This window comes from Lutra lutra, chromosome 1 (assembly GCF_902655055.1).
Source record: "Lutra lutra chromosome 1, mLutLut1.2, whole genome shotgun sequence".
Lineage (NCBI taxonomy): Eukaryota > Metazoa > Chordata > Mammalia > Carnivora > Mustelidae > Lutra > Lutra lutra.
Genome location: NC_062278.1, coordinates 149,668,796 through 149,681,339, shown reverse-complemented (window position 1 = coordinate 149,681,339; position 12,544 = coordinate 149,668,796). Strand labels below are relative to the sequence as shown.

The window sequence follows — 12,544 nt, the reverse complement described above, 5'->3', positions numbered from 1 at the left end:
TTTGGCAGAAGAATGGGGACAATTAGCACCTACCACAGGTTAAAGGAAAAGGCAGCCCAAGGTCCTTGTCCTACCAACATTGAGGACCATAAGCTTTAGGCATGGAGTTTGGGTTGCTCGTGGCCTTCTTTGGTCTATCTCAAGTTCTCTTTTCATGGCTAACGAGGAAGACCTATGCCACATGTGGTTAAAATAACTCCAGAAGAAGCAGGTATCCTAATTATGAGAATTATATCAAAGAATATTTTTATCCATTATGACCGCACATCTTCAGGAGACAAATTATTAATACTCATGCAATTGTTCTACTTGTAATCAATTTCCTGAGAGTTTTCTATATCCTGCCTTGTCAGCTGGATCAAATTGCATGCATCTGGTTGCCAATTGGATTATTGCTGGTTAAACAATGTTGTTGCTCCTTTATGGGAAATATGGGATCAAATACTCTTGTTCTGACTGAAGCATGAACAACCTTATAGAAAAGCAACGTATATTTCTTCTTTAAGTCTAAAAGTGATATCAACTCTTGGTAACGCTTACTGTTATTTTGTTTTTTTTTGCACCAATCTTGTAGGAAAGTTTTCAAATACATTTGTCAAATGATTGATGAGAAGTTCTTCCTTCTTGTTCCGTTTATAAAGCTATAGTTTCCTATTTCATCATCTTTTAAAGACTATAAAAAAAAAGTGAGGTGCTACTCTTGACTGTGGGGAGGTCTAGTTCCCATGGTCTGGGCAGGAGTCTGTGACCACTCATTCTATGGAATCCAAAGTAGCTCACTTCTGTGATGCTAGGAAACTAGTACTTAGTACACAGGTAAATTTTGGGTTTTTCCATTTAAATCCCCGTGGATGGGAAAGAGTCCTCGACTTATTTCTCACTTATTTGTCTCATTGTCTGCCTAATGGAATCGGGTGGGTGGTTTGCCGCTGAGCTTTGATGACTGTGACATGCCATGCCTGGTGGGAGCTTGTTGGATGGAAAAGGTAGGGAGCTGACAACAGTGAGAATCTCCGTGGGCAGCAAATCTGAGCTGCCATGTGTTCTAATTAATATTCCATAAATCTTTTAGGTCTCAGCTTCCAAGCCACTTCCTCAAGGAAGGCTTTTCTGACTCGGCCAAAATAATGTTTCTCTTCCATATTTCACAGGTCCATGTACCTCTCCTTCTATCATGCTCATCCAATTTCCAAATACTTGTCCATCTTTCCCCATAGCCTGTACTCTCCACAAAAGATGGGAACCATGTCAATATCACTACTACTTTCAATTGTGTGTAGACTGGATGCCCACCGTTTTTTTTTTTTTTTTTTTTTTTTTCTTTTGAGTGTAGCACTTGTATCTTAGAAAGTGTCAATTCTTGTGCTGGACTTTAAGCATAGCTTTAAGAAAATTTTCCACTTCACCTCTAGGCTTTTTTTTTTTTTTTTAAGTCAAGGTTCTTCTAGTTTCCTTGTTAATAATCTCAAGCTAATGAAAACGCAAATTTTCTCCTGTTTTATAGGAGGGTGTTATCGAAGACTGCATGGGAGCTCGCTCATCTGGCCAGGCTGTCTGCCTGCACATCCGCTTGGAGGTGGACATGAGGCAGTCACTTCATTGCCTGGTAGGTAAGTACATTCTGCAACTAAAGTCATTTGTCAGCCCACAGATTCTTGGTAAATACTCGCTGAGTTTAGAAATCAGCGGTAGAGGAAGTGGTAATGTGGGTTAAGAGGCTTACATTTGGGAAAGCACATTTGACCTCCCACATTCGGATCTTGACTAAAGGGTCTCAGAGCCATAATAAGAGTATTTCTATTTTTAATCATGTTTCCCATGGAGTTAACATTTAGTAGTTTATAGTAGAATAATTTGGAGAACTTGAATTTACATCTCTTTGGGGCTGAAAGCAAACTGATGAAAATATAATTTAGCATAGGTAATCTGCAGGTACAGCTGATTGCTGTAATAGAGTCAGGATCCCTGGGGCGCCTGGGTGGCTCAGTAGGTTAAACGTTGGAGTCTTGATTTAAGCATTGGAGTCTTGATTTAGGCTCAGGTCATGATCTCAGGGTCATGAGATCGAGCCCTGTATTGGGCTCCACACTGGGCTTGGAGCCTGCTTAAGATTTTCTCTCCCTCTCCTTCTGCCCCTACTGCACCCCCTGGCCCCCCACCAAAAAGACTCAGGATTTCTTCACCTTCACCTTCCTTGGGGAAGGAATCATCTTCCAGGAGTTCTCACCAGCCCCTATTGGAGTTAAGTGCCTTCCTCTCTGGGAACTGGAAGATTCCCTTCCCGCCTGCAAGGCATTTGTATTATTCACAGTCTTCTGACTCTTGCCCGGGATCTTTATGAATCACATGGCTGCCTTCTCCCATCTGTATTTTATAAATTCTACTGGTGAATTTTTGGAGAGAAATGGTACAAGTTATTATAGTTTTCAGTTCCCAATTTTTATCTCCTTCTAAGGGAGTGAAGAAAGAACTAAGACCTTTTTGATGGTTTAGGCTGTAAACCTGTGGGTGCTCTTGGAAGATGTGGAGAAAGAGAGGCTATACAAATGGAAATGAACCCCCCCCCACCGTCACCTCCCCCCCATATATAGTGCCTGGAAGACAACTGCAGAGGAAGACAATTTAGGAGCTTAAAGGACATTTGTTCATCATTGGCATTTCCCAGGATATCAGGTAAGCTGAGTGGATTTCATTTCAGACACTATGTAATGAAATGCAGAGCTCATTTTAGGAGTTAGTATTCATCAATCAATTAAGTCAGGAAGTTATTTAGTACTACCCCCCACCAAAAAAACAAAAACAAAAACAAAAAAACCACCAAAAAACCCCCAAAAACCAAAAATCCAAACCAATTTTCTAGACTTCCTGTTTCAGTCTCGTGGTCATGCTGAGCAGGCAGGGGAAACTTGACCTTGGAATGCAGGTTGTGATACACAGTGTGAGCATCCATCTGCTCTGTGAGGGAAACACATGACCAGGGCTGTTGTAGTAAGGAACAAGGGAACACACTTGACTCTGGGATGTTCATTCCTTCCTGTGCTATATTATTTGGGTTTTTAGTTGGAAACTATCAATTTCTTGCAACTATGTAGTATCCATTCCGCTGAAGGAGTATTATATATCCCTGTCCTATTGAACTCAGGTGTGGCCACAAAACTTGCTTTGTCCTAAGGAATGCTAGTGAAGGTAACGTGTGACTCTAAGCAGAAGACCGAAGGACTACTGTGTGGTTTTGCTATAGTTCTTTCCTTTTGCTGTGACCAGTTAGGTCACAGGTAGAGGCGACTCCCTCAGCCTGGGTCCAGTAGGAAGCTGACCTGGAGAAGCACCATGGCTGATCTGGGATCAACGTGTAACCGGAACAGGAAGGAAGCCTCTGGAACTTGGAGTCATTTGGTACCACAACACAACAGTCTATCCTGACTGATACAACAGTGAAAATATTTGGAGTCTCATCAGTGGAAATAATTTTTGCACCTCTCCATCTTTGATTTCTTCTTATAGAAAGTAAACCTTATTACCAGAGGTAAGGATACTTTTCTAAGTCAGAATGCAGGCTTAAGAAAAAGCTATGAAGTTGCTTGCTGAAAATGAGATTTCTACATAGTAATATACTTCAATTAACTCTTGAAAGGGAGTTGGACGGAAAGTGGTTGCTCCCTGAGGGCCAAGGTCATGTTGGTCTTTGTTGTTGCTATATCTCTGGTGCTTAGCCAAGTGTCTTGCCTATATAATTGCCTTCAGTAATTGGATAATGAGTTCAGACTGGATAATGAATGAAATTGCTCCTCTCTATTCTTCTAGGTAACATGTAGCATTTTGGATGAACAAAAAAATTATGTTCAGGGTTTGAAAAGCAAATAAAATCAAATAAGGAACCAAGAGGCCAGCATGGGTCTAAAGGAGTCTGCTAGGGCCACACCAGGTATCACAACCCCACATGTCACTCAGGCCTATGCCAAAAGCAATGAGTAAAGCAGGCTGGGTCATATCAGCACAAAAATAAGCTTCCTCTTGAAACATATGGTTCTCTTAGTCTATCTTTAATTCTTCCACGTTTTGATATGGACCTATGTGAGAACTTATCTGTCTAACTTGACTATGGGAAAAACAAAGGCTACATTATGGTGACAATCCATCCCTCATGGTCACCTTCAGTTTCTAGGGGACAAAAGAAGTGGTAATTCAAAAAGCACATGTCTGAGCAAAAGGAGTCGGGGTGTCTCAGGAGGGCTGCCATGTTGGGATATGGGCCTGGTTTTCCCAGAGCATCCTCGTGTTTAGGAGCTGCTGACTATCTGGATTTTGGTTTTGAATTTCCGGATCTTTGAGTGTTGGCAACTAAAAACCAATATGAAGTTCAGGGGAGAATAATATCATGTAGGCCCAATAATGCCTTTGCAAGGCAGATTGACCCTAAGCACTGGTAACAACTTATGACCTTGGACTGTTTTTGTAAGTATGGCTTCTGGGATGAAAACTCTAGACTTTAAGATTATATTTGTATAGGTGTGTGTGATTTTTAGAAAACACCTGGAGGAAGAGCTGATGCCAGCTTCCATGCCCCCAAACCACAGATTGGTGACTCATCACCTGAGCTGCCACGAGGATAACAGGAGGCTGCTCTCTGTCCTTTCAGAGTTTCTCCTCCATTTAGGCCAACGCCCTTTGACTTTGAATATTTCTAAGATTAAATCAATTGAGATGGACTCAATTGATGGAATTCAAAGGGGACAATTGTCTTGTTTGTGTCTACCCAGTAGCACTGTAACACTTTTCCTGTATTTTGGAAATTTCCCTCATTTAAAATCTTGCCCCTGAAGGTAGAGGGCAGGTCTTGTGTTCCCAGCTCTCACCTTCCTGGTCCATCTTACAGCTGGTGCCCAGTGACCCAGGCTCTGTGTGACAGGTTTCTTCTGCTTGTCCCCCCCAGATCCACTCTCTACCCTTCTCTACCTGCTCTGCCCCCAAGGACTCTGACATATGTGGACCATATGACCAAGGTGTCCCTGCTGGTTTCTGGTTGGGTTTAGCCAATGGGAGGCAATAAGAGGAGATTGGAGAGAGGAAGTAGAGAGAAGTGGAGCACCGATTCCACTCAGCTCCATTGATGCCAGGGAAGTGTTTTAACCATTCCAGGAATAGACAGTAGGAATGTCCGAGAGTCGTGGACATCACTGATGATCTTGCCAACCTGGTGGGCAATACAGGTGAGAAACTTCAGCCTGAAAGCAGAGCGTGAATATGGCAGACTGCAAGCCAACGTCTTGTGGGATGGTAATGGTGATTATATTGCTCCCTGTGGCTGTTGTGGTCATTGGAGTCTGACCTACCAACTAGGGGTGATTCCAGGACCACTATCCATGAAACTATCAGTGAAGGAGAAAAAGTTCAGTACCCTTTTGTTACATGAAAGCTGCTCTTAATAAATTCACTCAAAGCTCTGAAACAAAACAAAATGAGACAAAACAAAAAACTGTCTATTATCTCTACTACCTCTACTGGCTGTTCCAGGAATAGCTCCTTTCCCTTGACCCTTCAGATGTAGGTGCAGTAATGGTTACTTCTGGGGCTAGTCCTTGGACGCTTCACCACCCCTTCCCACATCAAGATAAACTGTCCTCTTAATAAAAACTCTGAAATTATCCTTTTGAATGGGCCATCTCTTTTCTGATTTAGTTCTGCCAATCAAACATGATTTTGCCAAACTTTGACCCAAAGCTGGTAACAGAAGAGTGATGGGATGGCGTCAACTTGGCTGAGCCATGGTACCTAGATAATTGGTCAAACATTGTTCTGGAGTTTCTGTGAGGTTTTTTGTTTGTTTGTTTGTTTTTTGAGATTAACATTTAAATTAGTAGACTTTGAATCAATCAGATTTTTCTCTCCAGTGTGGGCCTTATCCAACCAGTGAAAGGCCTGAATAGAACAAAAGACTAACCTCCCCAAAGCAAGAGGGAATTCTGCCAGCAGCATGCCTTTGGACTTGAATTGTAGTTCTTGCCTGCTAGCTTACCCCATCCGATACTGATCTTACCAAGAGCCCCCAATCACATGAGCCCATTTCTTAAACCAATAAGACACACATACATACAAACTCTGTCTCTCCAGAAAATCCTGACTAGTACACATGGTGAACTTCATTTCTTTCTTTGGAGGTTAGATTGTGAGGTAGAGTTCCTGGTATGGATGTGACAGTGGCTCAAACCACATAATTATTGGTTGCAGGCAATGGTGGTGGCAACAGTGTCCTAATCAGCCTGGTTCTGCCATGTGCTGGGAACTGTTTCTAGGAGCTTGTTCAAGCCTGGCAACATAAGTTACGTACAGTTAGAGAAAGGTCAGATTGTAAAGAAGAGAGTTTTGTTTTTGTTTGTTGACTTTAAGAATAGTTATAAAATATAGTTTCATGGTATTAAAGTAATACATTTTTCTGCAATAAACAATAAATATGTTGTTATCCGGTTGTACTATTATTTCTTCCTTTAGAGTCTAATGTACTTCTTCAGACTGGCACCAATGATAAAGGACTCAAGCATATTGTTATTGTTCCCTCATTTAATTTCACTTCCAAATGTCTCTGTGATCTCCACTCAACATGAAGAAGCAAATGTGATTGTGTTTGCAAGAGGCTGCCTTCCAAGATGGTGTATGCAATGTTGGTCTATGTTCCTTTTTCTCCTTCTCTATAGAAATATCAAGTTAAGCTTGCAGTTTCTGTGATATTTGTAGGATTAATTTCTACAAACAGAAGACTTTAAAATATGTCTGAGGAATAACCCTCCTTGCTGGATAACACAACCAATGGCTTTTATTTCTGGTATGTTTTAACTCTTTGGTTTTCATGGGAATGCATGAAAGAGGAAATTGTGAGAAAATGTTGGTTTTCCTCTTTTTATATGGCCCTATCCCTAAATGCAGCATTTTTGTGCACTATCCTTCTAACAACTGATTTTTTAAAATATATAGAGTTTATTTTTTTAAGAACAGTTTTACGTTTACAGCAAAATTGAGTGGAAAGGGGCACCTGGGTTCCTCAGTGGGTTAAGCCATTGCCTTCAGTCCAGGTCATGATCTCAGGGTCCTGGGATCAAGCCCCACATTGGGCTCTCTGCTCAGAAGGGAGCCTGTTACCTCCACCCCTGCCTGCCTCTCTGTCTACTTCTGATCTCTCTCTGTCAAATAAATAAATAAAATCTTAAAAAAAAAACTCAACTGAGTAGAAAGTACAGACTGTTCCCATATACCCTCTGCCCCCACATAGACACAACCTCTCCCACTTAACATCCTCCACCAGAGTGGTACATTTGTTGCAATTGATGAACCAAACTTGATACATCATTATCACCAAAGACCATAGTTTATATTAGGCTTCACTCTTTCTGTTGGATGTTCTATGAGTTTTGAGAAATGTATAATGACATGTATTCACTCTACTATCATACAGAATAATTTCAGTGTCCTAAAAATTGTTTTTATGCCTCTTCATCCCTCCTTTTCCCCAAACCACATGGTAACTGCTGATCTTTCTACTGTCTCCATAGTTTTATCTTTTCCAGAATGTCATATACTTGGAATCATACAGTATGTATGTAGTCTTCTCAGGTTGGCTTCTTTCACTTAGTAATATGCCTTCAAGTTTCCTCCATGTCTGTTCATAAGCAAGAAGTTATTTCTCTTTAGTGCTGAATTACATTGCACAGATGTACCATAGTTTTATCCATTCATCTATTGAAAGACATCAATTTAAAAAAAATTTTTTAAAGAAGATGGCACAGGGTCCATAGTTAATTTTAATAGTTTTGTATATCACATTAAGGCTAAATAATAGTTAAGAGTGGGACAAGAGCACAAGCAAATTCATGAATTAAAACTTCTGTTGTACTGCATGACAACATTTATGTCTTTGCTGCTCCCTGAGCTACATATTTCTGAATATATTTTGCTTCAATTGTACTAATGAGCACTCTTCTTGCTGCCCATGCATGGCACTCCAGGAATCACATATGAGGATCCTATTCCATTTATTCTTTTTTTTTTTTAAAATATTTTATTTATTGAGAGAGAGAGCAGGATAGAGAGAGTGCACACAAGCAGGGGGAGGGGCAGAGGGAGAGAGAGAAGCAGACTCCTCGCTGAGCTGGGAGCCTGATGTGGGACTTGATCCCAGGATCCTGGGATGATGACCTGAGCTGAAGGTAGATGCTTAACAGACTGAACTACCCAGACATCCTTCCATTTATTCTTCTATTTTTCTAGTCAATATCTAATAGGAAAATATAAGCCTTTTTACATACTCCAAACAGAGAGAGGTTTAATGCAGAGAATCTTTTGTAAATGTCTTAGAATGGTGGGAGAAGCCACAGGAGGAAGTTGGTGTTGTCCAGGAGACTAGAAGATGCTGCACCAAAACCAGCAGTCTGGAAATATGAACAAATGCCAGCATCATATTCAGAGATACCAGACAATTTAGAATTATCATACCAGAACTTTAAAATAATTATAATAAATATGCTAAGAACACCAATGGAAAAAGTGAACAACATGCAAGAACAGAGGGATAATGTAAGCAGCGATATAGATGTTCTAAGAAAGCATCAAAACAAAGTGTTAGAAATTAAAAATCCATGGTAACAGATACAAAGAATGCGTTTGCGGGCACCTGGGTGGCTCAGTTGGTTAAGTATCTGACTCTTGACCTCAGCTCAGGTCTTGATCTCAGGGTCTTGAGTTCAAGTCCCACATTGGATTCCACGCTGGGTGTGGAACCTATATGAAAAAAAAAAAAAAGCATTTGATGGACTCATCAGTAGACTGAATGTACCTGAGGAAAAAAGAAAGACCAGTGAGCTTGGGAATATGTCAATAGAAACTTTCCAAGTTGGAAAGTAAAGAGAATACAGGAAGGAAAAAAAATGGAACAGAGTATCCACATACTGTGGGACAATCACAAATGGTGTAACATAATACAAAATTGAGAATATTAGGTGGAAAAGAGGGAAAGGATGGGAAGAAATATTTGAAACAACAATGACTAAGAATTTTCCCTGTATTAATATCAGACTTCAAAACAAAGATCCAAGAAGCTTAGAGAACAATAAGCTGGATACATGTCAGAAAACTATACCTCAGCATATCATTGTCAAACTGTAGAAAATCAAAGACAAAGAGAAAATCTTGAAAGAAGCCAGAGAAAGAAATCCACCTTACCTATCAAGAAAAAATGATAAGACTTCTCTTCAGAAACGATGCAAGCAAGAAGAAAGTGGAACGAAATAGTGAAAGTATTGAAAGAAGAAAGCCACCCGCCTATAATTTTGTATCCAGTGAAATTACCCTTGAAAAGCAAATGAGAAATAAAGACTTTTAAGACAAACAAAAGTTGAGGGAACTGGTTGCCAGTACATCTGCCTTATAAGAAATGTTAAAAGGAAAGACATAAAAAATGGACATACATTTTCATTGGAGGACCTAAAAATCACTTTGCCAAGGGTCATGGATGAAGGGAGAGATGGAGAATTTGGTTCATTTTTGGCAATTGGTATATACACAGAGATACTTTTAGGTATTTTCAAGAAAAGGGAGTTTGTTATGAAATGCATATTTCTAGATATTGTAGCATAGAACTAGGCAGAGATATTCCCTTTTTCTCTCTATGTCCTATGAATTGGTGTGTCCTTCTTTTTCTGTTACATCTATTCACACCTCCAGTACTAATTCCTGAGTGAGAGTCTGATGGGTCAGTTCCATCATGGACCACCTACAAACTGTAGACTACCATCCACATTCTCTCAGCACTCACCATTCCAGTAACTGCCAACATTGTGCTATTCTAGGTATCTGTAATTCTCTGCCTGAAGGCTTTCTTTTGACCCAAACTTGTGAAGCAGTCTGACAGTTCTGAGGAATTATCCTAAATCAACAACAATTGGGAATTGGTGGACATGGCAGACTATTTACATTGATGGCACCAGTTCTTTGACCCTCTCAGAGTCCATGCCCCTCCCATTATGACTTTGTAGTTTCTCTCACTAAATGGAGGGCATCTATTTTCCCATCCCTTGAAATGGGGCTTCATGTTTTATTGGTCTGTAGGATGTTAGCAGACTTGATACAGGAGCTAGAGAAAGCCTTTGGTGCATTTCTGCTTTCTCCCTTATTCTTCTGTGATGGCCATGAGAGCAAGGCCAGGCTAGCCTGTGAAAGGATGAGACATATGGAGCAGCCAAGGCCTTTGTAGCACAGATGATTGTCAGAGGACCCCTGGGCATGTATGAGAAAGGCTAGCTGAGATCAGCAGAGCCAACTAGCCAATCCACAGCTGGGCTTTACATGCATGAGTGAGCTTAGCTGAGATCAGAAGAAACTGCCCAGCTGACCTGCAGATGCATGAGAAGAATAAATGGTTGTATTTCAAATTACTGTGCTCTCCTTGAACTACCGGCTTGGAGGGATGATGATTTAGGCAGAAAGATTAAGTTCTTGACATCTTTGGCAAGAGATAGTATTGAACATTAGGTCTTTTTGAGAAGGGGGATTTTTTCTAAATGCCTTTAGTTCTTTTTGTAGCATAGCAAAAGCCAGTCTTCCTAGAGTTTCTCTTATTTAGGAAAGGAAGAAATATTTATTCCTATTAAGACTTGGTCTTGAGGCTGGAGTTGGGAAGAAGGAGGATATGACATAGTAGGAAGCCTGTCCTTTCTGATGAGGTGTTTTAAGTGCAAAGAGGAGACAGAAAGAGAAAGAGACACTGAGGTGAAAAGAGAGCTCATATAACATTTAGGTCTTAATATTCTCTCTCATGAAGATGACATACACCATTAGAGGAGACTAGATCTGAGGACACCATTGTCATTGCCATGAGGACATTTGTGTTCCCTACTCTTATACCCGAATGCCATTGAAAAGGAATGCTTGCAACATGTGCGTTGGGAGTGATGTATGTGGGGTCGGGGAATGCCTTAAATAAGAAAGACTGAGCAGGATAGTGGTTACTTCTAGGGAGAAAAGAGGGGTTTTGATCAGGAAAGGGTACTTGAGGGATTTCTGGGATAGAGATATTTATCTATGTGGTTGTCATAACCACATTTCAAACTGAATGGTTTTCATAAGAGGTGTTCATGGCCATCTTTAACATGCCTTCATGGTTGCAAAATGGCTGCTGCACCTCGTGTGCAATGTCTTTCTCTCCCATTGTCTTCTAGGTCTTACATATGAGAGTGGAAGGGACTCAAGCAAGTGATTCTGGGAAACGTAGTCTCTACCAGGGCACCTGCCTTCATTAACAACCAAACACTTGGAAAAGAACACAACACTTATTTGCTTACATTGTGTAGACTGGATAATTGTTTTTTAGAAATTTTTATTGACATATGATATATAATCAGAAAAGTGTATATGTCATAAATTTACAGCCCAATGTATTTTCACAAACTTGATACACCTATGTGGCCAGCTCCAGGTCTAGAAACAGAACATAATCAGCATAGCAGATAGGCGATGACATCATCTATGTTGCTTATTATGTGCCATAGCCATCACCAGCGCAGTTTGGTTGCTGAGATCTGATAGGAGTTTAAGCAAACAGCTTCATAGGTGCTTGGCCACACATCAGGGTACTGCTGGCTCCTGATTGGCTGAATTTCTTGTGATCTGTTGCATATTCATTAGAGCGTGGGTAATGGAAACCACCCTTGCAGAGAAACAATGTTGTGAATATTTTCAGCTTTGCTTAGTACCCGAGAATGATTTTCAGTTCAAAATAACTACTGGTGACATAGTTTAATGAGTCCTACAAAAGAAAAACCCCAAACAATATGTCTCTCCTTAAAATACAGCTGAAATTGTGGACATAGTTGCATTATAGAGTTTATAAGTATGTGAACAAGACAGGTAGGTATACGGGAGTTAGTCAAGTGTTTCACATGCTTGGGTTAGTCTGGTAGGGTGTTTGTTATGGTTTAGTTCTAAGGCAGAGCTTTAACAAGCTCTCCCCATATGCAATGCTGGATGGGCACCATTTTTTGCTTTTGCAGAAAGCCTCTGAGCTTGTATATGCCAGACTCATGCCAAGTACAGTTACAGCTGCAAGGAAGAGGCAGACACAGGGTAGAGTGGTGGTTGTGAGCATTGGCTTTGACTTCAGAGAGGTGGAGGTTGAATAACTGGCTTTGCCACTTTTTAACTACTTTACCTTGAACAAATGACCTTATCTCTCCTAGCTTCCTTCCTTTTCCATTCATTTCCATGTTCAGTGAAATGTTTCTATAGCCCAGACTAGACACTGTACTTTAACAGTTGGATGAAATTAGCTCGAATGCTATTCAATAGTTTGTGTAAGGACCAATGACCCATCTTATGAACTCTGGTCCTCCCACGTTTGCCTTCCTCTGCATGCATCCCATCTCACACATGCCATCCAATGCATATATTCCACGTAGGCACTCCTGTGCACTTCACTCCAAAGCTTTTTTTTTTTTTTTAAAGATTTTATTTATTTATCTGACAGACAGAGATCACAAGCAGGCAGAGAGGCAGCCAGAGA

At 40.6% G+C, this 12,544-nt stretch overlaps 1 long non-coding RNA gene across 1 annotated transcript; it reads left to right on the top strand.

Annotated features, from left to right (window-relative positions):
* The first annotated feature begins 686 nt into the window (after positions 1-686).
* LOC125105460 (uncharacterized) lies at positions 687-3,524 on the top strand. Its single transcript, XR_007128909.1, has 3 exons — positions 687-1,610; positions 2,456-2,673; positions 3,265-3,524. It is a non-coding gene; the product is annotated as an uncharacterized LOC125105460 (long non-coding RNA).
* Positions 3,525-12,544: the final 9,020 nt, after the last annotated feature.